The 27,864-nt window shown below is 36.1% G+C and overlaps 1 long non-coding RNA gene across 1 annotated transcript; it reads right to left on the bottom strand.

The window, feature by feature from the left end:
• Positions 1 to 940: 940 nt before the first annotated feature.
• LOC133274769 (uncharacterized) lies at positions 941 to 5,652 on the bottom strand. The gene is made up of 2 exons (XR_009745249.1): positions 5,607 to 5,652; positions 941 to 1,312 (listed from the first exon to the last, which is right to left on the bottom strand). It is a non-coding gene; the product is annotated as an uncharacterized LOC133274769 (long non-coding RNA).
• Between the last annotated feature and the right edge of the window lie 22,212 nt (positions 5,653 to 27,864).

Raw genomic sequence — 27,864 nt, 5'->3', positions numbered from 1 at the left:
TTTCCACCAAATTCTTGAGACTCAAACTTTGGCTTCCACCCACAAGATTTCAGCTTTCTTACTGTGTACTAAACCCTTGGCACGTGTCTGAAACTCCCTATAAATTATGTATACCTGAATAAATCATACTGCTTTTCTTCTCAGTGACATCTTTGATCTATTTTTTATCCCCCTCTATTATTAACATTTCTGCCAAGTAAATTCCTGTTGGAAGGTGAAAACATTACCACTGAATTTGCTCACCCAGGTGACCTTCCTGGCCAAACTCTCAAACCTTTACCTTCACTTTTAATTTCTTAGTATAACGGAAGTTGTGTGTTCTTTTCTCATTTCTAATCATTCCTTCAGAAACATTCTTTGATGCCTCCTCCCATTCCAGTCTCCCTCTTTCAATATATTTCTTCTACTACTCTGCTCTCAATCAGCAATTTTTCACGCTTTGCACCTCACTCCTTATGTCAGGATCTCACAGTCCTAGCTGTTGACTAAACACCTACCCACATACAGCATTGTGACCTACCTTTTTAATCTCTCATGAATGTGTAGCTGGCACTTAAAATTAGCGTGATCAAAACAGATATTTTGATTTTCACATTAAGCCTTCCTGCTTACTAAATTCTCTATCATCACCCAGACCATCCTTTAACTTGACGGTAAGCATCCTCAAGATTTGTACATGTCAACTTTATTCATAGGAAATCCTGTTAAAATTTAAAAAAGGTACTGACTCTTAAATCAGAAGTCTTCTGTGGTAGCCACAGAAATATTTCTGTTTCACAGTAGTTAAATATTGTGAGGTGAGACCTCATTTTTTTTTAGTAAACTTTGTTCAGTTCATTACTTTGCCCTCCCACCCTCCTGGTTGCTATCTGGCTTGCTTTCCAACCTACCATGTCCTTTTCAATATCTGTGTTTTAAACTCCTTAAGTCAGAGAATGTCTTACTATTTGATCACAGAATAGTTTACTACAATGGGAACATAATCTTTATATAAGATCCTGTTATACAACCGTACAAATTAAAAAAAAATTGTGTCAACTAGATTCATTATCTAGAGTGCTAACAATGTTTTTAAAATTAACTTGGGAACAATTTCAAAATTGGCTAATGTTAATATAATGACAAAATGAAAGAGTTCTAAAGAGCAACTATTAGTGGACAGAAGAAACACAAATCCTACAGATTGCACTGATTTATGGTAAGCCCTATTTTGAAAATTTCAACAGTGCCTGTCGTACTGGGCCTCAGCAAAAGTCACTGTTTCATCCTCAGGGTTCTTGTGACATGCTTTGAGGTGACCTCCTACTCAGATCTGTGAAGGAAATGCAAAAGATGTTAATATTTTTTCTTCCTTTCTCTATGACAGTGACATTTTATGTTAATTTCATCTGCTCCTTGAGCTCTCAGAGCCAAAATATTCTGTGGGAGGCAGAATGATGTCATTTTAGTCATAGCATAATTTTCCAGCTTCTAGAACAAGACATATTGTGGCATATTCTTCAGTACTTCTTAAAAGTAGTGAAATATAAACTTAAGGTGATATATTTATGCATGAGGGGGTTACACTGCCTTTTTCAGCTCTTAGAGCTAAATAGCAGGTTTAAAGTGACATCATTCCTCCTCCACCAAATATTTTTGCTTTGAGGATTAAGGACGCAAAATAACCTTGACCAAGTAATAAAATTTTCGATTATTGTAGAATCATAGAACCATGATAGTTAGGTTAGGGTAGATAGAATAGTTAGGGTTGGAAAGGGCCTTAAGATCATCTAGCTCCAACCCCTCTGCCATAGGCAGGGACAACTCCCACTAAAGCATGTTATCCAAGGCTCTGTCCAACCTGGCCTTGAACACTGCCAGGGATGGAGCATTCACAACTTCCCTGGGCCACCTATTGCAGTGCCTCATCACCTTAACAGTAAAGAACTTCTTCCTTATATCCAATCTAAACTTCCCCTGTTTAACCCATTATCCCTTGTACTATAACTACAGTCCCTAATGAAGAGTCCATCCCCAGCATCCCTATAGCCCCCCTTCAGATACTGGAAGGCTGCTATGAGGTCTCCACACAGCCTTCTCTTCTCCAGGCTGAACAGCCACAACTTTCTCACCCTGTCTTCATACAGGAGGTGCTCCAGGCCCCTGATCATCCTCGTGGCCCTTCTCTGGATTTGTTCCAACAGCTCCATGTCCTTTTTATGTTGAAGACACCAGAACTGCACACAATACACCAAGTGAGTTCTCACGAGAGCAAAGTAGAGGGGCAGGATCACCTCCTTCGACCCGCTGGTCATGCTCCTTTTGATGCAGTCCAGGATATGGTTGGCTTTCTCAGCTGTGAGCACACACTGAAGCTGGCTCATGTTCATTTTCTCATCGACCAACACCCCCAAGTCCTCCGCAGGGCTGTTCTGAATCTCTTCTCTGCCCAACCTGTAGCTGTGCCTGGGGTTGCCCAGACCCAGGTGTAGGACATTGCACTTGGCATGGTTAAACTTCATGAGGTTGGCATCAGCCCGCCTCACAAGTGTGTCAAGGTCCCTCTGGATGGCATTCCTTCCCTTCAGGGTATCAACCAAACCACACAGCTTGGTGTCATCAGCAAACTTGCTGAGGGCACACTCAATCCCACTGTCCATGTCACTGACAGATGTTAAACAAGATCGGTCCCAACACCAATCCCTGAGGGACACCACTCTTTACTGGTCTCCAGCTGGACATTGAGCCATTGACCACAACTCTTTGTGTGCGGACATCCAGCCAGTTCTTTATCCACCGAGTGGTCCATCCATCAAATTGATGTCTCTCCAATTTAGAGACAAGGATGTCGTGGGGGACAGTGTCAAAATATTTGCACAAGTCCAGGTAGATGACATCAACTGCTCTACCCCTGTCCATCAGTTCCGTAGCCCCATCATAGAAGGCCACCAAATTGGTCAGGCAGGATTTCCCCTTAGTGAAGCCATGCTGGCTGTCTCCAAGCACCTTGTTGTTTTTCAGGTGCCTTAGCATGCCTTCCAGGAGAATGTGCTTCAAGATTTTGCCAGGCACAGAGGTGAGACTGACTGGTCTGTAATTCCTCAGGTCATCTATTTTCCCCTTCTTGAAAATGGGGGTCATATTTCCCTTTTTCCAGTCGTCAGGAACTTCACCTGACTACCATGATTTCTCAAATATGATGGACAGTGGCTTAGCAACTTCATTCACCAGCTCCTTCAGGACCCACAGAGGGATTTCATCAAGTCCAATGGACTTGTGTACGTTCAGGTTCTTAAGATGGTTTCGAACTAGATCCTCTCCTACAGTGGGCCCAAGGTCTTCATTCTCACAGTCCCTGTATCTGCCTTCCAAGATTTGGGTGGTGTGGTCAGAACATTTGCCAGTGAAGACCGAGGCAAAGAAGTCATTCAGAACCTCAGCCTTCTCCAAATCGAGGGTAGCCAGTTCTCCTGATAGCTTCTGGAGGGGGCCCATGTTGTCCCTTGTCTGTGTTTTATTTGCATTGTACCTATAGAATCCCTTCTTGTTATCTTTAATATCCCTAACCAAGTTTAATTCTAACTCTGCCTTAGCTTTCCTAACCTGATCCCTAGCTTCCCAGACAACATCCCTGTATTCTTCCCAGGCTACCTGTCCTTGCTTCCACCTTTTATAAGCCTCTTTTTTCCCTTTAAGTTTTCTCAGGAGCTCCTTATCCATCCAAGGAGGTCTCCTGGCCCTCCTGCTGCGCTTCCTTCTACTTGGGTTGCAACACTCCTGAGCTTGCAGCAGGTGATCCTTGAATATCAACCAACAGCCTTGGGCCCCCCTGCCCTCTAGGGCTATATCCCATGGAACATTACTAAGCAGGTTCCTGAAGAGGCCAAAGTCTGCTCTCTTGAAGTCCAGGGCAGTGAGCTTGCTGCATGCTCTTCTCACTGTCCTGAGGATCTCGAATTCAACCATCTCGTGATCGCTGCATCCAAGGCTGCCCTGGAGTGTCACATTTCCAGCCAGCCCTTCCCTGTTGGTGAGCGCGAGGTCAAGCATGGCACCTCTCCTTGTCGGCTCCTCTATTACTTGCAGAAGAAAGTTGTCTTCCACACAATTGAGGAACCTCCTGGATTGCTTGTGCCGGGCCATACCGTCCTTCCAACAGATATCAGGGTGGTTGAAGTCCCCCATGAGAGGAAGGGCCTGCGAGCCTGAAGCTGTTCCTATTTGTCTATGGAGTGCTTCATCCACAGAGTCCTCTTGATCAGGCGGTCTGTAACAGATCCCCACAGTAACGTCTCCCAAAGCTGTTCTCCCTTTAACCCTGACCCACAAACTGTTGACTGCTCACCTGTCCCCAGGTAGAGTTCCATACTCTCCAGCCTATCCCTACCAGAAATAGCAATTCCCCTCCCCACCTGCCAGGACCGTCTTTTCCATTCCACCATGCTTCTGCGATGCCTATTATATCATACCCCTGCAGACGTGCACACATCTCTAATTCCTCTTGTTTGTTCCCCATGCTACGGGCGCTTGTATACAAGCATCTGAACTGAGCTCCAAACGAAGCTGGCTCATTGGCTGGAGCGGCTGGGATATCTCTACATTGCTCCAAGCATTTTACAGGTGCTAGCAACTGACTGGATGTGTTGGTATGGAATGATGTCCCCCTCCCCCAACACATCTAGTTTAAAGCCTCCTTGATCAGTTTGGCAAGCCTCCTACCAAAACTGCTCTTCCGCTTCAGCTCCACCAGCCCCCAGTAGACCTGGCCTACTAAATTGAGTCCCATGCTCTAGGTACCCAAACCCCTGACTATGGCATCACTGTTCTAAACATTTATTAACCTGGCCTGTCTTCCTAGTCTCTTTAACGTTCTCCCCTTTATCCTGAAGAGTTGATGAAAAGACTATCTGAGCTGTAACCACAAGAAGGTAAAATGAAATAAGACTTTTGTGCTGCATCTGAGTCAGGCACTTAATTTAGATGTCATCCAGAACAAAATGTACATAGGATAAATTGGTCATTTTGTTAGCAACTCAAGAATAAAATGAAAATAAAATATAAGTGAAATCACTAAAATCCCCCTAGGACTAAGCAGATTAGAAATAGTAATTGTCACAGAGGATACAATAAACAACTGCTGCATTGCTAGCTCTGCTCTGGAGGAAAGGAAAGAACAAAACCCATGGGTTTCTCTAGTCAGATTTCCTAAGGAAAAAAATGTTAAACAGTGGAGAACATCAGTCATACCGTCTTTCAATGTATTTTATTTCATTTGGTTCGATACTAAATTTCTGCTCTTCACAGTATACACTGAGTTAAAAAGCTGTACCTGGAAAGAAATACTTGGAAAATGTGCACATAAGGAGGTAGCAGGCATTGAATATTTACCTATTTAAGTTGAAGTTTTTTCCTAGTCAGATCTAAATCCAAAGCTATTACTTCATTAGCAATACATTTTTGCAGAATATTAACAAAGACACATGTATTTAAAACAGCTTGTTCATCCTCAGGAAGTGGCCTCTTCTTTGGGTTAATCCAGAAAGTATTTCAAGCTTCTATAGTGACAATAGAGTAACGCATCGTGATTAAGAAATCCATTTTGAACATAACTGTTCCCCCCAGTTTACCTACTTTAAGTATATGTGCACAGGATGTTAGGCACAGCCTGCTCCATGCAGCTTGCTCCAGGTGAACTAAGCAAGCATAGTCATTGAGCATGTGACAACGTGGTCAAGCATGCGACAGTGGTGTCACCTAGGCAATAAGGTAGACATGATCTGCACAGTCTGGCCACTTGTCCCTCTCTCCCTTCTGGCACCCCCAAACTCCTGCAGTACTGGGGGAAGATAAGAATAGGCAGGTATACAGTAAAAATAATTGAAAAAAAAAAGCCTACAAGCAACCTCCTCTTTTCTCAATTTATATATTGTTTTTCTGTTTCAGCTATAGTGCATGACTTTTCATGTGGGACTTACAGTGTGCTTCGCAGTGCAAAAAGATGCATTGGTAATGGGACAGAGGAATGTTTACTGTTTTTAGTATTTATTTGGAAAAAGATATGCTACCTGCATATTAACATAATGCACTCTCAGATCTGGGAAGCATCAAAACTCTTGGCAGCATTAGTGTTTCTTTGTGCTCAGAGGAATTAAAACAGTCTCTTGTTTGTTGATTATTATCAGAAAGCCACTGAGTCAAAAGCTTTTTGTCATTTCTTTCTTTTCCAGTATAGCTGCACTGCAGTGCCTGAATCTCAGGGAAAAATATATAGATTAGATAGATAGATAAAGAGAGGTAAAAGGTTGGTGAACTTTGTAACTCACAGCACAAGATTATGTCAAGGACCATGCTTTGTATACAGAGATAATAGTGTTGTACTTCAAAAAAACAGCTAATTTTTATTGCATTCTCTTTTTACCAGCATTATAATTCCAATAACAAACGTTTTCTGTTAGACTTTTGGATGAAGTAATTCTTCACTCAGTAACATATCTGAGATGTGATAACTTATTATGATCTCTTACTACTCTTGAGTATAATGAGAAACAAACAAACAAAAAAAAGATTGGCTTTTTTTTTCCACAGAAGTTCATGCCACACTCCTATGTACAAGGTTGAATTATATTGCTACGGGGTTTTTTTTACCTATTTGAACTAATAATGGTTCAGAATACAAATCTTGATTTTCAGCTTTTCGTCATCTAGAAATCTAAATCTGGATACAAGTAACCCTTAACTATGATGTTGTAAAACCTCCTTAAGTTCACATATTTCAAAAAAAGGACCTGTGGACATATATTCAAAATGGCTAAATTCCAAGTACCTAACTCTTCTTTTGTGAATTTTCGTGTTATCAGCCTTTAGACAGTAACATGTTTAAAATGAAAGGGTCATTCAAATAAATAAAAAAAATATATCCTAATTATTGAAAGTATTCATATTTCATAGACTGCATAATTATTACCTGTATCTTATATTTTTCTCTAATAAAGTGTCACACACACTATATACTAATGGGCAAACTGTACTCACTAACCTTTTAATACTTTACCCTTTTGTGCAAAGACTGAGCATTATTAGGTAATGAAAGAGTGTATGAGAAAGTAGTAGATTATTTATGATAGAAACAAAATGAAACTAATGGGACAAGATTTGAAAGCTGTGATGCATGAAAGGTGCTATAGAGGCAGCTTTGGCACCATGACAAATAAAGATAAAGACTCAGTGGGAAGCAACAGTGTGAACATGACTATGAAGAAGAAAGAACAGATTTACTGAATGAATCCTTACCATCTGGTGTTTATTTAATACACAATGAAGGTCAAATGGCTAGTGATCCCTTTTTCTATAGTCCAGTGACCAAAAGAATGGGAAGAATCAATGAATTTATCAATATGTCTGGAAATGTTTCACCATATGATCTGATTGAGTCAATACTATTGAAGCAACATGTTCATTACTATTTCAGATATGGTTTGGAAAAGGCTCCATGGATAAGAAGTACATGCATTTTTTTTCCCTCTGTCAGAAGTCCCATCAAAATGCATTTCCTTGTGTAAAAAAAAATACATTTAAAGAAATATAATTTAACTGGTAACATACAAGAAGCTTACAAAACAAAATTATATCACACAAGTCAGAAGCAGAGGTAGTTTGTGCTAAACTGTGAATATTTTTTCTTTTGTTTCTTTCTTTTTTTTTCCTGCTAGATTGAATACACATCTGTTTTATGTAATATTCAACAGTAACAAATTTTAGTGAAAGATTATTACCAGGCATTATAGGTAAACAACACAGGTTAGGAGTAGATCTTATATATATTTAACAGTATCATTTTACATAACATTCTGTCTTCTTGAAGGGCTTGCAGTTCTATACTTTGCTTCTCTAAAACAACTATTTCCATAATATTTACCTATATTATAATGCAACTTTCCTTGTTGACTGGAGTTCTCTTAGATACCAGATTAATACTGAGATAGTAAATCTGGCAAAAGATTTTAGCTAGGTTTTCAAACAAACAAAAATATAAAAGACTTTAAAAAAATAAGCAATCAAATGGTTAAAAATATTCTTATATTCAACCTCCAAAACAGATAAGGTAAAAAGGTGTAATTTAAGACTGTGTACATTAAAAACATCCTTCAAACAACACCTTAAAAATTTGGAAAAGATAGGAACTTGGTGTTTGCAAGATTAACCACTGGAATTCCTGACTCCTGTTTTCATCCCTATCACCCCTTTATTGTGTGCTCTTGAGTAAATGATTTTTTTTTTTTAATTACTTTTAAGGTGGGTATAATAATAAATATGTCACAAGAACATAGTAATTCCTCCTTTTTTATAATATACTTTGAAATCCTCAAATGGAAAAAAAGCCATGTATGTGCTACTTCAGCAGTGACCTTATTTCTGGTGATCAAAAAATTCCTAGAGAGTTACTTTTAATTAGGACATGAATAATCTTGAATTTAAATTAAAATGTAAATAGGTCCTGCCCTCTACTGGTGAAATTCCCACTCTAATTAACTGAATTTCTGGCAATGGGCAGTTAGCATGGTAACCCATAGAGTGGTTTTGTCTTAAGTCTGTTGAAGCAGAAGTGCAAATTCTAATATAAGTCATTCTGCTATAAAAAGATGAAAAATTAAATGAAACAAAGCCTAAGAAGAAATTAGAAGTGAATTTGGGAAATATGGAGAAAACTCAGTCAACACCAATGACTACTTACCAAACCTCTTTTCCTCCGATGTCTTCATTATGTCCTATCCATCCTCTTTCCCATTACTTATTTTAAAGTGCAATGACTTATTTACCCTAACATGACTCTGATTGTATTGGAAAATGTCTGGTATCACTTAGCACCTATACATTCTGTCAGTCTATGCTGGGATCAGCTACAGAGTTTGAGGTGTGCTCATATCTAGTTTCTCATCTCCAGCTATATACATTTTCCTTACTCTAAGCCCTCTTTCGATGCTTCTGATGAAAACATTCTCAACCTGGGTATAACAAGGATGCTTCTCAGAAAAATCAACAAAATCTTTGTCATTTTCCATTTTTTTTCTTCTTTTCATCTATGTTGTTTTATCTGGATAACTTACACTTTTCTCAGGAACCTATCCAGGATGGGGCAACTGTGAGATATCCTTTTAATCATCTTAATATAATTAATTCTATGTTTCCCCTTCCAGCACTGTGCCTTGTTTGACTCAGCAAAACACATCTAAAGACTTTTTTTAATCAAGAAAGAAAGATCATAGTTGCATAAGCTCTGTCCTTGCAAGCCCCAGGACACATTTTACCCAAGAAAGCCTAAACAAATGTAATAAATTGTCTTTTGCCTACCCTTCATCCTCTTTATAGTTTCTGAAACATTTGTTATTTATCAACACACGAAGCTATCATCTCTTCTCTGCTATTATGTTGAGGAGGACACAGTTAAGGATCTGATTTTACAGTGGTTCATTTCTACCAAGGGACTAGCTCATAATATAAGAAAGGATAATGAAGCAGAAAGCAAGAAATATAATTTTCTGTCTTTTTTCCTAGTGAGAGCTTTCAGTAGTAATGGCCAAAGGCAGTTCACAAAATGTCATCCATTCACACTTCAGAACTTCAAAGTGAAGATGTGCAAGAACAGAGGTAAAATCAGGCCCAGATTCAGAATCCCTTTTACTGCTTCTCCCTGGTTCCTCAGTGACTTATAATTTCACCTCTGCTGCAGAAAGATAAAGATCTCTGACTGTTACTTTGCAGTATTATATGCCAGCAATATATTTCAGCTCAATCAACAAACTTCAGTGTCAGCAGCAGGTGACAGGTTTCTTGTTCTTAAGACTGTCCTAATGACACTTTCTGTTGATGTTGCTTAGGTTTATGTTTATGCAAGTGCTGTGAATGTGAGGTGTTAATCAGCAGCTCTAATTACTAGGGTAGAATGAACATTCTAGGATTGAGTTCATTTGGTTTTCATAAACAAGGTTTACCTGAGGCTTTGGTCACACAGAAATGAATTCAAAATGCTAGATAGCCAGCCTATAGTCCCTTGAAATCATCTTTAATCTATGTGGTCCCTTGGTGATAATTTTAGATGAAACTGAAGTCTTTCCATTAGAAGAAAAAGGGGAAATCAGTAGTCACTGAGCCAAAAAAAGCTTCTTGAAAGATGTTAAATTCTTGTCTCATTTGACTAACTTCTTCTGCACCAACAGTTATGGGGCCAAGGAAGATACGGAAAAATCTGGCAAGAAAATGATCTCATGGGTCAGCAGGTGTGGCTACTCTGCAGCAATGAACAGAGGAAAAGGGTAATATAAGTGATTGAACTGATCTTGAAAAACTCCTATGGATAAGGAGATTGGATAAGTATGGAAGACTTGGTGAAAAATATAAAGTTTGGTATGCCTTTCATGGTCTGTGATGAGAAAACTCACTGAGAGTTCAAAAAAAAGAATGATAAATCTGGGGTGTAATTATGTGATTTTCTAAGAAAAAAAATCAGCTTATAAGGAGATGGAATTTTAAAGATTATATAGGAGTTCATAAATACATTTAATTCAAATAAAGCCTCTATATTTTGTATTGCCCTAAAGTCTAATATAATTAAGATAAATATTTCTTGAAAAAGATCCACATTAAATACATATATATCTCCAGATACTCTGTTTAGATTTTCATAAGAATCAGTCCAATGGCTTAGTACATGGAAAGAAACAAGTGTAGAATGAGGTGGGTGAAAATGCAAAACCCAAAGATTATTGACGTATTAGATTAGTATATATTAAGGTAAGTTTGATTATGACATCTCTAATGTAATAGCCAAACACTGCAAGTATACAAGATCTAGGTTTCTAGATTGTTAAAGTACAAATAAAGCTAGGGTTTTTTTCCTTCTAATAAATGAAGAGGAAGATGCAAAGAAGAAGCTTCTATGAACCAGCAGAGACAACCAGGTTGCTTACATACATCCCAACAATCTTTTAAAATTGAATGTTGTCACTGACTGTATTTTCAATATATTGAATTCTCCTTATCATCCCATTTTCTATTGGTCTTAGTCTGAAGCACTAGGCATATGGGAGCTGAGACATACTAGAAGTTAAGAGGTTTGTTGGTGTCCTCTTCCTTAGTTTCCACTAAGCTACACTAACTAGTAATTTTTCAAGAAAGTTCTCACATCTGGTTATTCAGAACTGTAAAGACAGCTTTAAATCATTACCATAAATTACATATCTGCTTATTGTTCCAATTGGTACTATATAAAAAGTGGGTATCGTATCCATACAAAAATGGGTATGAATAATAGCTTGAACCATTATATCTAAGATGTATTTTTACTTCCTTAGTGCTGATGATAAAGAATACCTTCCTCTTACTATAGGATGCCATGTGCTTCTCTTGATTTGGATCACATGTTACACAGTAACAGGTTTTATCAACTAAAGCAGTAACCAGACTTTTTCGTTATTCAGATGATTCAGATGATGTAGCATTTTGTTTGCAGGAGGACCAGCCCACTTAGATTTGATTCTCGTGGTGTGAGTCCCAGGAAGAAACAATTCAGAACCAAACTCCATCATTTTGATTTCCAGTCTGATCATCCCACAGGTTTATAACCTGCAATACAGAATCACAGAATTACAGAATCCCAAGGGTTGGAAGGGACCTCAAAAGATCATCTAGTCCAAGCCCTCTGCAAGAGCAGGGTAACCTAGAGTACATCACACAGGAACTTGTCCAGGCGGGCCTTGAATATCTCCAACATAGGAGACTCCACAACCCCCCTGGGCAACCTGTTCCAGTGATCTGTCACTCTCACAGTAAAGAAATTTTTCCTGATGTTCACATGGAACCTCCTATGCTCCAGTTTACACCCATTGCCCCTTGTCCTATCACTGGACATCACTGAAAAAAGCCTAGCTCCATCATCCTGACATTCACCTTTTACATATTTGTAAACATTGATGAGGTCACCCCTCAGTCTCCTCTCCTCCAAGCTAGAGTCCCAGCTCCCTCAGCCTCTCCTCATAAGAGAGATGTTCCATTCCCTTAATCATCTTTGTAGCTCTGCGCTGGACTCTTTCAAGCAATTCCCTGTCCTTCTTGAACTGTGGGGCCCAGAACTGGACACAATATTCCAGATGCGGCCTCACCAAGGCAGAGTAGAGGGGGAGGAGAACCTCTCTTGACCTACTAACCACACCCTTCCTAATGCACCCTAGGATGCCATTGGCCTTCTTGGCCACAAGGGCACATTGCTGGCTCATGGTCATCCTCCTATCCACCAGGACCCCCAGGTCCCTTTCCCCTTCACTACTGTCCAGCAGGTCAGCCCCCAGCCTGTACTGGTACATGGGGTTGTTCTTCCCCAGATGCAAGACTCTACACTTGCCCTTGTTGAATTTCATCAAGTTCCTCTCTGCCCAACTCTCCAGCCTGTCCAGGTCTCGCTGAATGGCAACACAGCCCTCTGGTGTGTCAGCCACTCCTCCCAGTTTAGTATCATCAGCAAACTTGCTGCACGGTTTCAATTCAGCACCACTAACATCCGTTCTTTGAGCACTGTCTTCAGACGTGCACTATACTCAGGGCCACAAAGAATATTTGAAAAGGATCCTTTCTGATAATAGCTGCTCAAGATCTCTTTCTAAACCTTCCCAAAGTGGGAATTATAAATCTTTCCAACAGCCAGCAGAACAAATAAAAATATTTCACTCACCTCCCTAGTATGCTTTTGCAGTAACCATAGATATCAATCAGTTTTTACCTAGTAAAACTGTAAACTGGTGTAAAACTGGTGTCAAATTCACTTACTTCGGTTCAGAGAAGAAACCTTACATAAGTGATTATCTAAACAATCCATTTCCTCTCATGCTGATGGTATTGAATGAGATTATATGTTTTCTCAGGACAAAGACAAATGAGAATAGGCTATGGATCAGAAGTGCCTATTTGCCCCATGCCATGAAAGTATTTTCCTTCACTGCTTCCCTTCCCACCATTTCAACACAAGTCCGTGTAACTCCAAATACCATTCATTGTTATCTCATTACCTTGCATATAATATGGGGGCCATATAATCTTATTTAGGCAACCATCATCTTTTTTTCAGTCAAAAAGCAAATTAATTTCTTCTAATACTGGTTTTTACAGTAAGGCCCAAGAAGAATCATGATAGTATGCAGTTTCATTAAGAACATGTCCTGCAACTGAGATGATTTTGAAAAGGTCTGAAGTGATACACATCGATTGATACATTTAAGAAAACACCATCTGTAAAATCTTAATTCATGTCAGTTATGAGGTAATTCAACTTAAAGTTCTTTCACTGAATATACATATCAACAGGCACTATAGTCATAGCTGGAAAGCACATAGACACTTTCCAAGCAGTAGTAAATTCACTGTGACTGAGCTCTTAAGGATTTTTAAAATTTATTAAATATCAGATGCTTAATTGTGATATAAATATTTAGTTCTTCATTTCTAGAGAGGATTATATGTAGATAAGTTCTAGGCTAAATGCTCAGTTAGCCAGCTAGATAAAAAATTACCTTGGAGACCACGACTCCCATAGCCATCAGACAAAATATTATTAATGTAATTTTTGAATCTGACACAAATTTCTTTTACATTTTCTTTTTCTCTAAGTTGAGTGCAGCTATTAGTGACTTCAGCAAACAGAAAATGAACAAAACTATGTTTTAGGAGGACAACATGTATAGTTTCTTTTTATAAGAGATCTTCAAGTTATACTATCAGCTCAAGAGGGTAACGTGACTGATGAAAGACACGGCGTTGGGGGACATGAATTTACTTAAATAACAAAGATATTGTTACTTGATGCTTATTAAGTCCAATTAAAATATTCCTACTTACATTTAAGCATAAATATATTCATCAGATGTAAAAAGTTTTCACAAAATGTTGAAGCCCTGCCTTTTCATGTCTAAGCAGCCTTGTTCTTACAACTGTTTTCTGAAAATCCATGCTCTTCGTTTAATTGACTGAATTAGATTTCATTCAAATGCAGGCCAAATAGCCAATCACAATCATGAGTGAGGTATATGGAAGAAGATTGAGAGAAAAAGACTTTCCATCAGGGCTGCTACCATTGTAGTAACAAGGAAATGTATACTTTTTCTTGCAAAATTCATAGACAATTCAGGACAAATTTTCTAGTTATATGGAATAAACAATAGAAGATGAAGCCTAAATTAGAAGACAGCTGATCATCCTAATATCATGAAACAGAAAATCATGACCTTCTTTCATAAAACACAGTATTTCAGGAAATAAGATTTACCTGCTCAGATAATGCATATTCACATTTATTTTTATAGCAAGAATTGTGCCCTCCATATTTTGCTCCTTCTCTATGTAAACAACAGATGTGTCTTTTTTCTTTCTTCTTCTTTTTTTTTTTTTAACTTAAATGCCTGGTAAGCTTATTCTTCTCTGTCAATATGAACACCACCAAGGAAACTGCATTCTCTAGTCAAATGTCTCAGTGTTTCTGGACAGTGGAGAAAACACTGCTGAGCTTTGGTTCATTCCTAAAGAAGAAAATTATAAAATTATAATTCATATAAGGGTTCAGATCTTTTGACTTATTAATACATTATAATAAACATTCCTGAAGCAGTTCAGAAAAATGAGTAAAACCTATGCTACAAGAGTAACTGCTCCAAAACACCTCTGAAAATAGAACTGAGGAGAACCATTTCCCGACCTATTAGAACAGCTTGGTCCCCCTATTAGAACAGCTTGGTCTGTTCCTTCATCTACCTGGAAGGTAATAAACAATTTTAAAGAGTATATTGTCTATATTTACTTTTTGCTCCTGCTCTTTTTTTTTTTTTCCTGTATTTATACTTACACATAGCTTTCTTTATGTGCAGGATTTTGATGACTTGTCAGAGGCACTCAGATGTATTTGGAGAAACATTGCCCTAGCAAAAACCCTCATCATGTAGAGATAACAGATGGAAACGAAACAAACAGTTTCCTTATCTACGCAGGCAAATTCAGGATTTGGTTTACAGTGCAGGGAGATGGGACTTTTGATGAATTCACCCACTACATTTTTCTGTGAAAGCATGACATTGCCTCCCCCCCCAGTGATTTAATTTTCATTAGCACGGTATTGTTAAATAAAACATGCAAAATATGATGGCCTCCAAATTCTCTGTATCTGAAAATGGCAAGAAATTAGAAACTTCTCCTTTATCATAGCAATTCTCATAGCAGACAAAATTATATATCTTAATTTTTGTATGCTATACTAAAAGTTTTTTCTCTATCTAATGAAAAAATATTGACCAGAGCATACTTCTTCGATTGACTTATTTTTTTTAAAGCAGATAAGAGAAATATGGGAAGAAATAGAAGCTCTTTGTTTTGAAAAAGGTTCAGTGCCTCTTGCATATGTACCATAACTTTTTAAGACTAAGAGAAGCAGTAAGATGAAATCATTATTAAGTTGCATTTATATTCTGTGCCTGGTATGATCAGTCCCTGGCTCTGATGTTATGAACTATCACAGCAAAACCCTACTGAAACTTCTTAACATGACTGTTTTTGAATTGGTTATTATATCTGCATTGTTCCAAGATAACTGAGCTTTCTGGTAGAGAATGTGTCTTGGGAGAAACAATGAAAGAGCATCAGAAAACTAAACTCACATGTCTGATTCTATCTGAATTCTTAGGCAAAGTAAATAAAAATCCAGACCCCTGAGCCTGGGCTTGAGAAGAAAGCAAGCACAATAGATATTTTAAATTAAATTCATACTTCTGCAAATACAGTAGTTTTATGTAAAATAATTAAACTAGAAAATATCTTTTTTTCCTGTTCATGTTTCCAGTCAAAATGAGCTACCTTGAAGGACTTCTTTGCGACCTGTGTTTACCTAAAATATTTGAGCCATCACTGAAACATAATGCAGTACTTTTCAAGGTTCCCAACAAGTTATAAAATATCATTAACTAATTAATTTGGAAATTAATTTTCCAAACAATGAAATTAACGTCTAACAGATAAAAATACTGGCTTTTTTAATCATCATTCTAAAAATCAGAAAACATTTTCTTTTTGGAATTTCTGAACTGACACAAATGTCTTTAAAAAGGGCAATTAGTGACAAATGACTATGAAGAACCCTGTGTTGAGAAGCTGAGCCTAAGCCTCTTGAAGATTCTCCATGTAAACAAGTCAGACCACATCACTCATTATCCCTCTTTTGTTTACTGGGAGAAAAGTTCAAACTATTTAATGAGAGGATTACCCATACTTCAACTCCATTGAAAAAGATTAATTGATATTTTCCTGTTAAGGGTTTAACCACTTGGATTTGGCCTCATATCCTCTATTGTTACTGATGCTGTGATCAGCAGAGCAAAGTTGCCTAAAGGTTAGATAAACTTTGCAGCATAAATTACACAACCTATGTTAAGTTTTGGTGTCTAAACCTGAAGAGCCTCTACTAGCTCCTCAGGTGTTTAGAAAAGCTAGCTATTAGGAAAAAAAATGGTTTATGAAGAAGTATCGCATCTTTACATAGAATTTTATAGCATATTAAGCATTTGTCTTCAGTGCAGCAATTGTGCTACTATAAGAAAAATATGTAACATAAAATAAAGGCAACACTACTAGTACTACTGACATTTCATTTAAAGTGGTTGTTTTCTAATTACATTTAGGTGGTGGGGGGAGCAGGGCCATGAATCTCTAAATATATTTTTTCTTCAAAGCTTTACAAATTTTCCAAAAAATGAGTGTCTTGTGGACATATGGCTGCATATTTGGATAACACCATTTGCATTTTCAAACTTGCAATATTTTTAACCACTCATTTGGCTTTTGCTTTCAGAAAAGCAGACAGTTAGTGCATTCATTTGAAATTATTTAGTCTCTTTAACTCTTTAAAAAAGACAAAAAAAGAAAGTATTTGTATTCATGAATCATTCAGCATATATGTTTGCGTTTATGTCTGAAAATGTAAACTGATAATATGAGATAGATTTATTGAGAAAAAAATAGAGATCATGTAAATATTATTAAGCTTCATAGATATTAAGGAGAAAGTAACACCATAAACCATATAAGACTCACTTGAAAAGAAAGTGTTAGCATTAGAAAAAAAAAAAACAAACAAAAACCAAAACACAAAAAACACAAACAGGAAATGGAGTAGTTAAGACATGATTACATAGGTTTCAATCCTACAAAGAATACATGCTTGTAATAAAACTGTAAGGCATATAATTCGTCAAGAATCAACATTTCATATTCTTCCAGTGCCTGGTAAATATTAAATATTTATAGTTATTTATTCTGTTCTAAAAAAGACTTTCACTCTGTATCCTATTCAGTAGTACAAAAAGAATGAAGACTTTCAGTAAATAAACTCAAGATGGTTGACCAAAAAATGCACTTCAACAAAACACAAAATAGAAAAAATTGTCAAAAGCAAAATGTTTAAGCTTCCTACAAATAAGATGGGAGTATATTTTTTAAAACTTTCTTCAAATGAAATGATAATAGAAAACTAATAATTTTTGAGGCCAGTTTTAAGGTTAAAAAGCACAGCAGAAGAACAACAAAAATTTTGGTAGTTTTCATTTCTCCAGATTGTAGAATGTGTTATTATAAACTACAGCTTAAAAAAAAAAAAAACTGATATTGCATCCAGATGTTTAATGCATAAAATAAATTAAAAAATCAACTCATTTTCTTTTCAAAAATCAGTGTACACAATTCCAACATTTTCAGAATAATCATCTTCACTGTATATATTCTAAAGACTATATATGCTAAAATATGCAATAGTCTGAAATTTGTAATATTGTGCATACATTTGGACATATTGCAGACATATTTGGACATATTGTGGACATATTTGGAATATTTCAGTTTTTTTCTTAATTGACATACTATATGGATACTTATATTTTCAAGAAACAGCAATCTGCTTCATTTTGAATTATGTTTTTTAATGTGTGTATCTAATTATTACTTATTAATTTCAGCAGAAGTTTAATTAATTAGCATTTGATGCAAAGTATGACAAAAATAAATACAAGCATTTACATTATTTGTGATATTGAACAAGTACAAATTTTATTGACCCTACTCCTGACAAATGTAGTTAACCTCATTGATTAACTCAAGAACACTGAAATAGAGTGAAAAATGTTTTACCACAAGACACTACAGTATGATCACTATGTCAGCTATTTCAGCCTTCAAGACTTAAATGCAGAGCCTACATTGAACATATTGATTTTCCTAAATAGTCCTCCTATGATAAATACTACATTATCACTGCAAGTCTCTGCAGACATGTTAGGTGATCACAGAATGGAGCTGTAATCAGAGGAAGTTCTGTGAAAGATAATCTTTCTTTATTCTCCTCCTCTGAGAAATTAGGTGGAGAGGAAGCAAGGGACAGGAGCAATCGCTGTAGTTGTTCCTATAAAATCTGCTGTTAGATTATAAAATATGCCATTTTAGCACTTAAGCTAATCCTTCCAAAAGCAAAAGTTTTCAGGAATATGTATGAATGCAATTAACATTATTCTTATGCATTTACAACTATTCTAAGACCAAGTTATTGTTAAAAATATCTAAGATTTTGCAAAAAGCACTTAGAAAGATGAAATAACTTGTATAAACTAACAATAATAAACTTTGCTTTCATTTAGGATAAATAAAAGCAATGCACATAATTTGAAAAAAAGAAATCTTTTTAGTTACTGGTCATAGGAGAGCTATTTTTTTTTTTGTTATCTTGCAACATGATTATTTTGAGGTTATAATTTTCCTTTCTTTATAATAAGGTTAAGAATTGATTGTTTAAAAAGGAAAAAAAGATAAAGATGTATAGGCCATGCATTTTCTAGCCTAAATTATAAACGCTTTTCCTTTTTTGAAAATTTCTTATATACCTTATCTTACTATGAAAGACAAGACAAAACCAGAAGGAATACAAGACTTTAACAAAACAGAAGACAGATGTCCAGAAATTATCAATTGCTAAAGCACACAGATTGTGATTAAATTTTAATGTGGCTTTTAACTTAAGATTTGCTTATCGAAGAGAAAGAATCCCAGAGAAAATATTGTTATTGATTGCATCATTTTAGATGTAACTGATCCTTTAAGTAATTTTTCTTGGTTTCAGTGTCACTTTTTAAGTGTCTGCTTAGATTGAAGAAATCATTAGAGGGCATGTTCATTAAAAATTCTGAGTCTAATGCATAAATTGTTCTCCAGTGCACTCAAAGTCACATCTGTTGAAAACAAAACACAGCATTCAATGTGCAGAGTAAAATCAAAACACTAGAATGGTTAGAGAGAGTTAAATTAAGCAAATTAAATGGCATGAAAAAGTTTTTGATTGATTCAGGGAATGATTGGGTGCTTTTAAAAAATATATTGATTATCTTTAATGTGTTGAGAAAGAAAGCATAACATGTTATATGACAACATGGCAGTCTCACATAATGTGAAATACATACATGGCCTCACATGGCTTTTTAGTAGAGCTTTATCAGGATAGAGGTTGCCCATTTCGTATAAGCAAGATGCAGTGGCTTGGTTTGTTTTTTTGTTAAACAAATAGAAAGTGAATTATGATGTTGCCACACTGTTAAAGGAGCAGTCCTTATTGTTCTGTCAATAAAATTAATTGCTAAAATTGAGGAGCCATAATAGCCACTATCACATTCTGATGTTTCATAAATATTTAACTGTGTAAGGCTCCTGAGGTCAAAAGGGATAATTCAGTTTAGTTTCCTGAATAGTAATGCAAAATTGACTTCTTAGAAAGTGAAATGTATAATAATGACAGATCTTCGTATATACAGTGTTCTTGGATACAGATGCACTGTCTCCATTTACTCTATAGATTTAACGTAGCATATTTGTAAATAACAATTGGTGATTTTATGTAAAGAATTCTGTTAAAGTCTGATACACTCATAAGAGAGCTTAAGCTGCCCTTAAGCTTGACTACCTGTGCTGTAAAACAGAAAAGAAGTCACAAAGGTAAAATATTTTGTAATATTACAGCTAAACAAGTTCTCAACATATTTCTCAACAAGTTCTATGTGTAAAACCAATACTGAGAGAAAGGATCCACTCAGTCCTCTTTTCAGAATAATTAACTAATTCATATTTCATAGATTTTTGAGATGTGGACAGGTAAATGTTGGTCCACTTAAAAAACAATTTCAAAAAACTACTAAGTACTAGCTTTTTCTGATCCTATAGCTTTTCTTTCTTCTAGATTCCCTCCATTGATATTTTTACTAAAAATCCCACCTTGTCACACTTTTCTTTTCCTCTGCACTTGATATTAGATCTGTGAAACAAGAACGGCGCACAGAACAGTTTGGCAACACAGTCCAGTGTGAGTTTCACTGAAAATTCTATATATCAAATATATTACATTAACAAAAGGCACATGTTTTTTATTATTATTATTTTTGCTTGCACATGTTCCTTCATTATCATTTTTTGCACTATGTAGGAGGTCCCTGAAGGCAACTTGTTCCTACTTATTTATGCTAAACTGATGATTAATCAAAATTATGATTTTCAAAATACAAATTTCAAAAATACTTATCAAAAAGTTAGAATAAAGAAAACAAAGAAGTAATCATGTTAGCTTAGAACAAGAGCTTTCACCAAACCAAATGGAAGGCAGATGTCCTAACAGGTCAAATAAGAGAATTAGAAGAATTCAACGTTTTCTATTGTACAACTCCTCTATGATGTACTTGCATGGCAAAGAAATCATAACTCATCTAATTTTCTTCCTGTTCTGTATGGCAGCTTCATGAACCAGAAAATACAATTTAGGTCTGAATTTGAAACAAAAACCAGAGAGGGACAACCATGATTACTATAAAAACCATTTAGGCTTAAGAATTTGAAAAAATTCTGCCTGCCCACAAAAGTCAATATCCAATAATTTACCATATATGGTATTTAGAACAATATAGCTGTTTTCTTTTTCCATTACAGAAAAATAAGATGGATTTTGGTGTGGTACATGTTGATTAATACTATGCCTGTACTGTAACTGCAGTTATTCAATACACACAGCAGCTATGCAGCAATGCAATGACTAGCATTTTAGACTCTAGTAACACTCAAGCTCTGAATGGCAAGAGTGGTTTACAGGAAGATTTCACAAAGCACATGAAAACAAAACAAAATCAGCTAACTCTCCAAGACAAGACGTCTGTCATGTGTCTGATATTTAACTCAAAGCCTCTAGTGGCATTTTCTTCGTGTAAATGAAAATTCTCTGAATTGTCTATATTACCAAACAGAACATCATGAGTAGCTCTTGCATCTCTGGAGCTCCCTCTTCTGTTTATGGTCAGCAGACAGCCTTTGTTGGCTCCTATTAAGGTAATCCAGACACTTTTATGGGTCTCAACTAGGTTAGGTCCATGTGATCTGACTTTCACAGATTAGAGGATTTTTTCCAACAGTGATTCTACTAAAATTTAGTAAAGAAAGGTTGTGTGCCAATATCTACTGGCATTTGTGTAGTGACTAACGTTCATTTTACCACAAAACTGCCTTGCAAAATGATTGAGGAAACTTCCAAAAAGCCATTCATTAAGTGCACACAAATGCCCATACTAGAATTTAGAAACTGATCTCAGGCAGGAAAAAAAAACGCTGTTTTGGGGGTTTGTTTTTTTTTCCAGTTTTAGTCTAGAAGTTGTTTACTACTTGCAAGTTGAGCAGTTGGCCTTAATGTTTGCGTTGTCCCATTATTGTTGAGGAGCATGAGACCTATTTTCAGAGTTGCCTTGACATTTTTCCTTATGTGGCTGCTTTCAGTTAATTGTAACTTTGCCAGGCTTACTGTTGTAGGCTGTAATTTTTCTTTCTTAGTGTCTAATTTAGGCTGATAATGCTGAAACAATTAAACTAAAACAGTTTTAGCCATTTCCAAGAACAAGGAGATTGAAAAGACATCAGTTTCTTGTAATTTCAATTCCTTCACTAAATGCTGTTCTAAATGTCATGTAGTAGAATCACATTACACTTAGTTCTGCACTAACACCAAAAAAATGGTGGCGTCCACCCCAGGAAGCTTATATTCTAACAATTAAGTGAGCAACAACTCAGACAGAGATATCAATGAAGTACGTGAAAACAAAGAAACATTGTTGGACATCATGATAGGCAGTGCTAACAGAACACCAGACGTTAAGTTGAATCTAAATTCTGTTTCCCTCATTTCAGTCTTGAAAATGGGTGATATTACTCTTATCTCTGCTATAAAACAAACAAACAAAAAAATAAATATACTGTTAGTCAAATAATTTTGAAAAAACATGTATTTCTTTTGTGTGTGTGTGCTTAAAAGAGAAATTAAATAGTATACACTGAAAAGGAAACAATGCCAAATAGTACCATCCATTGTCCATACACAGTTTCACCATTCAAGGAATAAAATGAAGATTGAACATACCTACCAGCAATGGAGCAAGCTAAGGAAATTGACCTGTCCACAGGGTTTTCAGTGCTATCTTTGCAGCATGAGTTTCTGGTTTCAGATTTAGTGAATCATCTTGCTTTGGGCAGACAAACATTTTGTAAAATTCTTAAAATCTTCAGGACCGCATAGACATTTCTAATAAATTGGGAGTTTAATTTTGAAAACAAACTATCCAGCACATGTTCAACACTGCATTTCAGTCTCCTCATGAAGTGAACCCTGTTTCACAAAATCTGCTCTCAGCATCTTTCACTTAAGCTACTGTCTGATGCTATTGTGCTTCATACACAACTAAATTTTAACTCCAAATTTGGATATTTTGAGCTGCACCAGCCAAAGATATGCTATATCCTCATAGAATGCTGCTCTGGTTTCAGCTGGAATAGAGTTAATTTTCATTTACATCGATAAGAGAGTTTTCCTTGTTTCCCAAACACATAAGTAAACAAGAAATTTATTTTGTTGTCTACTCTGATTATTTCTGGACCCTCATTTGGGATTGGAGCCCCATCAGGTTAAGTGCTATAAAAGCACACACCAAAAGGATATCTTTGAGTCAAAGCACTTATATACTAGTTTGTATGAATAACAAAAACAGTGAGAGAAGAAAAGAGAAAACCTCAACTTTTCAAGATCATATACTAAAGACAAATGTTTGGACTTCCTAGATAGTACATCACTCTGCCTACTGCTTTCAGTTATGTCAGTCATGGGGATTTATGCTTTAAAACTTCTGCAGATGCACAATATCCATAAAGGAAAATAAAACCTTCTTCAAAAGGGCCATTGTTTTCATAAGCAAAAATAAACCAATTCACATTGCTACCATTAATCCTAGGAATTGGTTTCTAGAAATTCAGAATTTCTCCCATTTCAGAATTTTTCAAAGAACAATTCTGGCAAATATGTTCAAAGCTAACTTGCTTCAGTTTAATGACCATTTGGTATAGCCAAAATTAACAAAAAAAAAAAAACCAAAACAAAACAAACCAGTTTTTGAAACAGCTAACTGAGCTAAACTACTCATCTGAGCAAGATAATAATTCCTGACCAAGGAGAAGAAACTTTTGCTCAGGACTGGAGCTTCTAGTTAGTTCTTAAGAGGTTTGAACAACAGACTGTAGGAATCTTAATGTTCTTTTAAGATTTCTTGTCTTGCTCCAAAGTAACAAAATTCCTGTGCTTTAGAAAGCCTATTAAAATGTGCTAATACTCATTTCACCTGCTGTGTTCACTGTAACACGCATCCATGTTTTTCAAGTGCATAGGCTGACTCTCATACAACACTACGAAGAATGGATATACAGAAAAGGTTCTGATGGAGCATCTTAGTCACTGTAAAAATAGCAATAAAAGAATATCATCGTTTTCGGAACAGCTGGTCTGTAATATTCTATCAGCAATATTTTAGTAGGGCAATAGATGAACATATCAGTTTAGATTAATTTGTATAATGGCACATTTAAGAGACTGACTTTTTGAAGTTTGTTCCATCTCCACGTGTAATTTTTGGCTCCAGCATAATCACTGCCGTACTGTCTTCTTGCACATGGTAAACTAGCCATCTGGATAGTGTGTCAGCATTAATGTTTTCACACCCTCAGCTTCCTGTGCTAAATGAAGTCAAATTCTTGAATTATGGCAGCCCACCTGCATATAATTTCTTCCATAGTCTGTGACTATAAATTTTCTTCCAGAAGAGTACAACATTACTGTTCTTAAACCTGTGAGGTTTCAAAGGTCTAGGAGTTAATTGCACTTTTATTTGTCTCTGGAGAGGGGACGGAGAAGAGTGTAGCCTAAGGTCAAGAAGGATTCAACATGCATTGTGTTGAGATGTCCCCATCCATTTTTCAGGTTCATTGTCCCCATTCATTTTTCAAGTATTCGTAGGGCAAATTTGACAGATCACTTTCACACCTGTGAGACTGTAGCTAGTGTTGCAGAATGCTGTCTTGGTTTCTATTTCATTCTGGACACCAGACTAGCTGTCTTGGTTTCTATTTCATTCTGGACACCAGACTAGCTTTGGCTCCACACGTGTGCTTGCATTATGTTAAGAAACAGATTGCTAGAGAGAAAAGTACTCAAAGCATGATGTGAATTTTTTCTTTTCTTTGTGGCCTACACATATAAAATGTAATGGAAGCTATGAAGGAGATAATTCAGCAGAAGAAAAATATCTAGTTCTAAATCAAAAGCCTTCAACAAGGATGCAAATTTAAAAGCTTTTTATTACATGGTTACAGTTAAAGAGAAAACCAGTGCTTTCTGAAGCTGTCAGTAGTGACTCTAATAGTGGCATACATTGTCCATTCAGAGTTGAACACCTTTTTTTTGAACTACCTATTTTTTATTTTAGCCTACTAAATTATAATAGTAGACTATTATTTAACAATAATCCCAAATGTAAGTATATAAAGAAATTATAAGACTTTACAAAAGCTAAAATTATTTGGAGGTTTATTTATGTAGGTTCTTCAGCAGGTGGCGCAAAACAAGGCTGAAATTTAGACGCTGAATTGCCCCTTTCTTCCCTTCCTATAAACTAGATTTATGAATTTCTCTACAAATTCTTGACTAAATCATAACTTCAGTGGAACATTAATAAGGATTTATGTGATATCATAGTAATATCTTCCCTTGACGGTGAAGAAAGGTCACAGACCTGCTGTTTTCCCTTCATTCACTGTTATAGTTAAATGCCTGGAACAAGGAAACTGAAGCAGCTCAGTCAGCTGGGCAGAGGGATGACAGACATTTCCCTGCAAATTTTTGACTCAGCCTTAGCCTGTAGAATAGCGAAGGAACTAGAGAAAGGAGGATTTCAAGCAAAAAGGAAAAAAGTGCTTTTACATAGATAATAGGCCCTATTTCAAGCAAAACAAAAATGTACAAAGTTTATGCTGAGTTTGACTGACATATATGGCTCAAACAACTAACACAAAATGCAACCATCATCTGAGGCTTATAGGATTTCTTTTCTATTGCATAGAAATTTTAATCATAGTACATTTCCTCAAAGACATTTTTCCCACAATGTGCCTTTCTTCTATTTCTCACAACCTAACTCTTAGTCTTAAGAAATTAATGCTGCTAGTATTTATACTCACATTTACTTGTTGCTCCAAACTTTTTCTCTATCCTTATTTGACTTCTGTTGATTACTAACAGCAAAACTTATAGGGGTAGAGATGAACTAGGCTTAGGAAGTGACTGAAAATACAATATAGAGATGAACCAATACCCACAGGAACCACTCAGTCCTTGTGTTTACTCCACTGGGTATGGAATCAGTCCTAATTACTTCTTAGTGTCAACACCTTTCATCAGAGACACATAAAAGTATTCTAGTCTTCAATGAAATATAAGCTAGGATGAAGGGTAGACAATCTAAAATTTGGGGCACTTCAGAAACTAAAAACATTCTCTTAAATAAGAAAAACAACCCCACGGGTTGATTAATGCTATGAGTCCTAATTCAAGATTTTTGATTTTTCTGTCTCCAAGCATCAAGTGCATATTTTCTATAACAGTGTAGCATCTCAACCTCCTTCAGGCTTTTTTAGTTGGAGGGTGTCACATTAAACTGTCTTCATCAAAGCGTTCCTGCAGAGCTAAAAGACAGAGGTTGCCCAGGTACTCTAAAATGCCTTCTAAGACTGTTGACTGTATGGTGGGGTAGCATCTGAAATCAGCTGCCAGATCTAAATAACCTAAGCTTACATAGCAGTGTATCACTCTCAGCTTCCCTTTCCACAATACAGTGAATCACTCCTTCCTGCCACTGACATCTGTGAATAATGTTTTCTATACTAAAAGTCACTCCATACTGGGAATTGCACCATGTTTTTACAGTGTGGTGAAACATAAGTTATGAATATTCACTAGGAAGATGAATAAAAATACCATAATCAGAAAAAATAAACCCTTGTACATTAATATGTACATGGAGTAAATATCAGAAAGGACCCTCTATTGATGTATGCAAAAGATTTGTAAAAGCTTTTCACCTTCAGCTTTTTCTTAACCTATACTGTATATGGTGTTATATACTGCTTGCTATTAACAGAAACAACAGGCCAGAGAAAATTTTTGTATTTTTATGGACATTTAGAATAACCCCAAAGCATTTAGAAATTAAATAATACATATGCATATTTGTATGTGTGTGTGTGTCTGAATACACATACAGATATAAGAATGCACATAAAACTAATAATATGCAATTCTCTTTGACACATTCTGAATTTGCAATGCTCTTCATTGATAGAGGATCAACTTCTGAAAAATCCAAACTGACAGAGGCAAACACAGCTTTAAATGTGACATAGCCCAAGACAAAGCTGGAATATAATGGGTTATGCTACGACATTTCAGAGTTTTAATTATATGTTCATCTTTTACAACTTTTAATCCAATATCTCTCCAAATTCTTACCAAATTACACAGCCAAATTAAATCACAAATACATTGTTATTGGAAAACCAAGATCATGATAATCCTGTGAGAAAGAGTACTTCTGAAGAAACCTATCCTTTCTATAAGCATTTGTGAGACTATATATTCACCTCTAGCACCTAGAAATTGGTGACACTGTGTCAGGAGTATTTTTTTTTTAATTTTTTTTTTTCAGCAATATAGACATTATTGCAGGACAGTGCTGCAAAAAGGAGATAAAAGGTTACTTTCCATAAGAATACACTAAAATAACAGTGGGAAAAGAGTGGCATCAAATCAGATTTTCCTCTTCTCGTCTTCTCCCAAAACTGGCAGAAGAATCTTTGCATAAAGAGTCATTATGAGGTTCCCAGGAGAATATTCCAAGCTTAAGGAAGGTCGAACCACGGAGCTGCTAAACAAATCAGCAATCACATTATTTTTATATTTTCCATCTGAAACTAACTGCAGTAACTTCTCCACAGGTAGCCAGCCAGACTCAGTACAGCTTCTGAATCAGTCTTGCACCAGAGAATGTATTTGGCACTCATGGAGAGGTTGGTCTTGAGACTGGCAAAGGAACCTCTGATTCTTTCAATATTCAAGAGATGGAAAGGCCACGCCTCCTTCATTTTGTTTGATTAACCAAATCTTTAGCCTCCTAGAAATTGTGATGTTTCACAATTTACATAGAGAACCACATGTAATTTTTAAAGTGATTTTTCCCTGTCACAGTTTATTTTGTCTGGTACTGGTCAGATTCTCTATTTTCCTATGTAAACAGGTAACACTTAAGATAGCCTTTTAAAAAGGATTCCTTTGGAGAATGTATAAATTCATTCTTTGTACATCAATGGAATGCTCATTCTTTTTTCCGTTCTCTCTTGATTATTGGAAAAACAACAGTCTCTGAA

The sequence above is a fragment of the Pezoporus flaviventris genome, unplaced genomic scaffold (genome assembly GCF_033815535.1).
Source record: "Pezoporus flaviventris isolate CSIRO_AGI_PZ_B2104156 unplaced genomic scaffold, CSIRO_AGI_Pfla_v1 ptg000036l, whole genome shotgun sequence".
NCBI lineage: Eukaryota > Metazoa > Chordata > Aves > Psittaciformes > Psittacidae > Pezoporus > Pezoporus flaviventris.
Note: the sequence above shows the minus strand (reverse complement) of the source record. Positions and strands in the feature narration are given on the sequence as shown.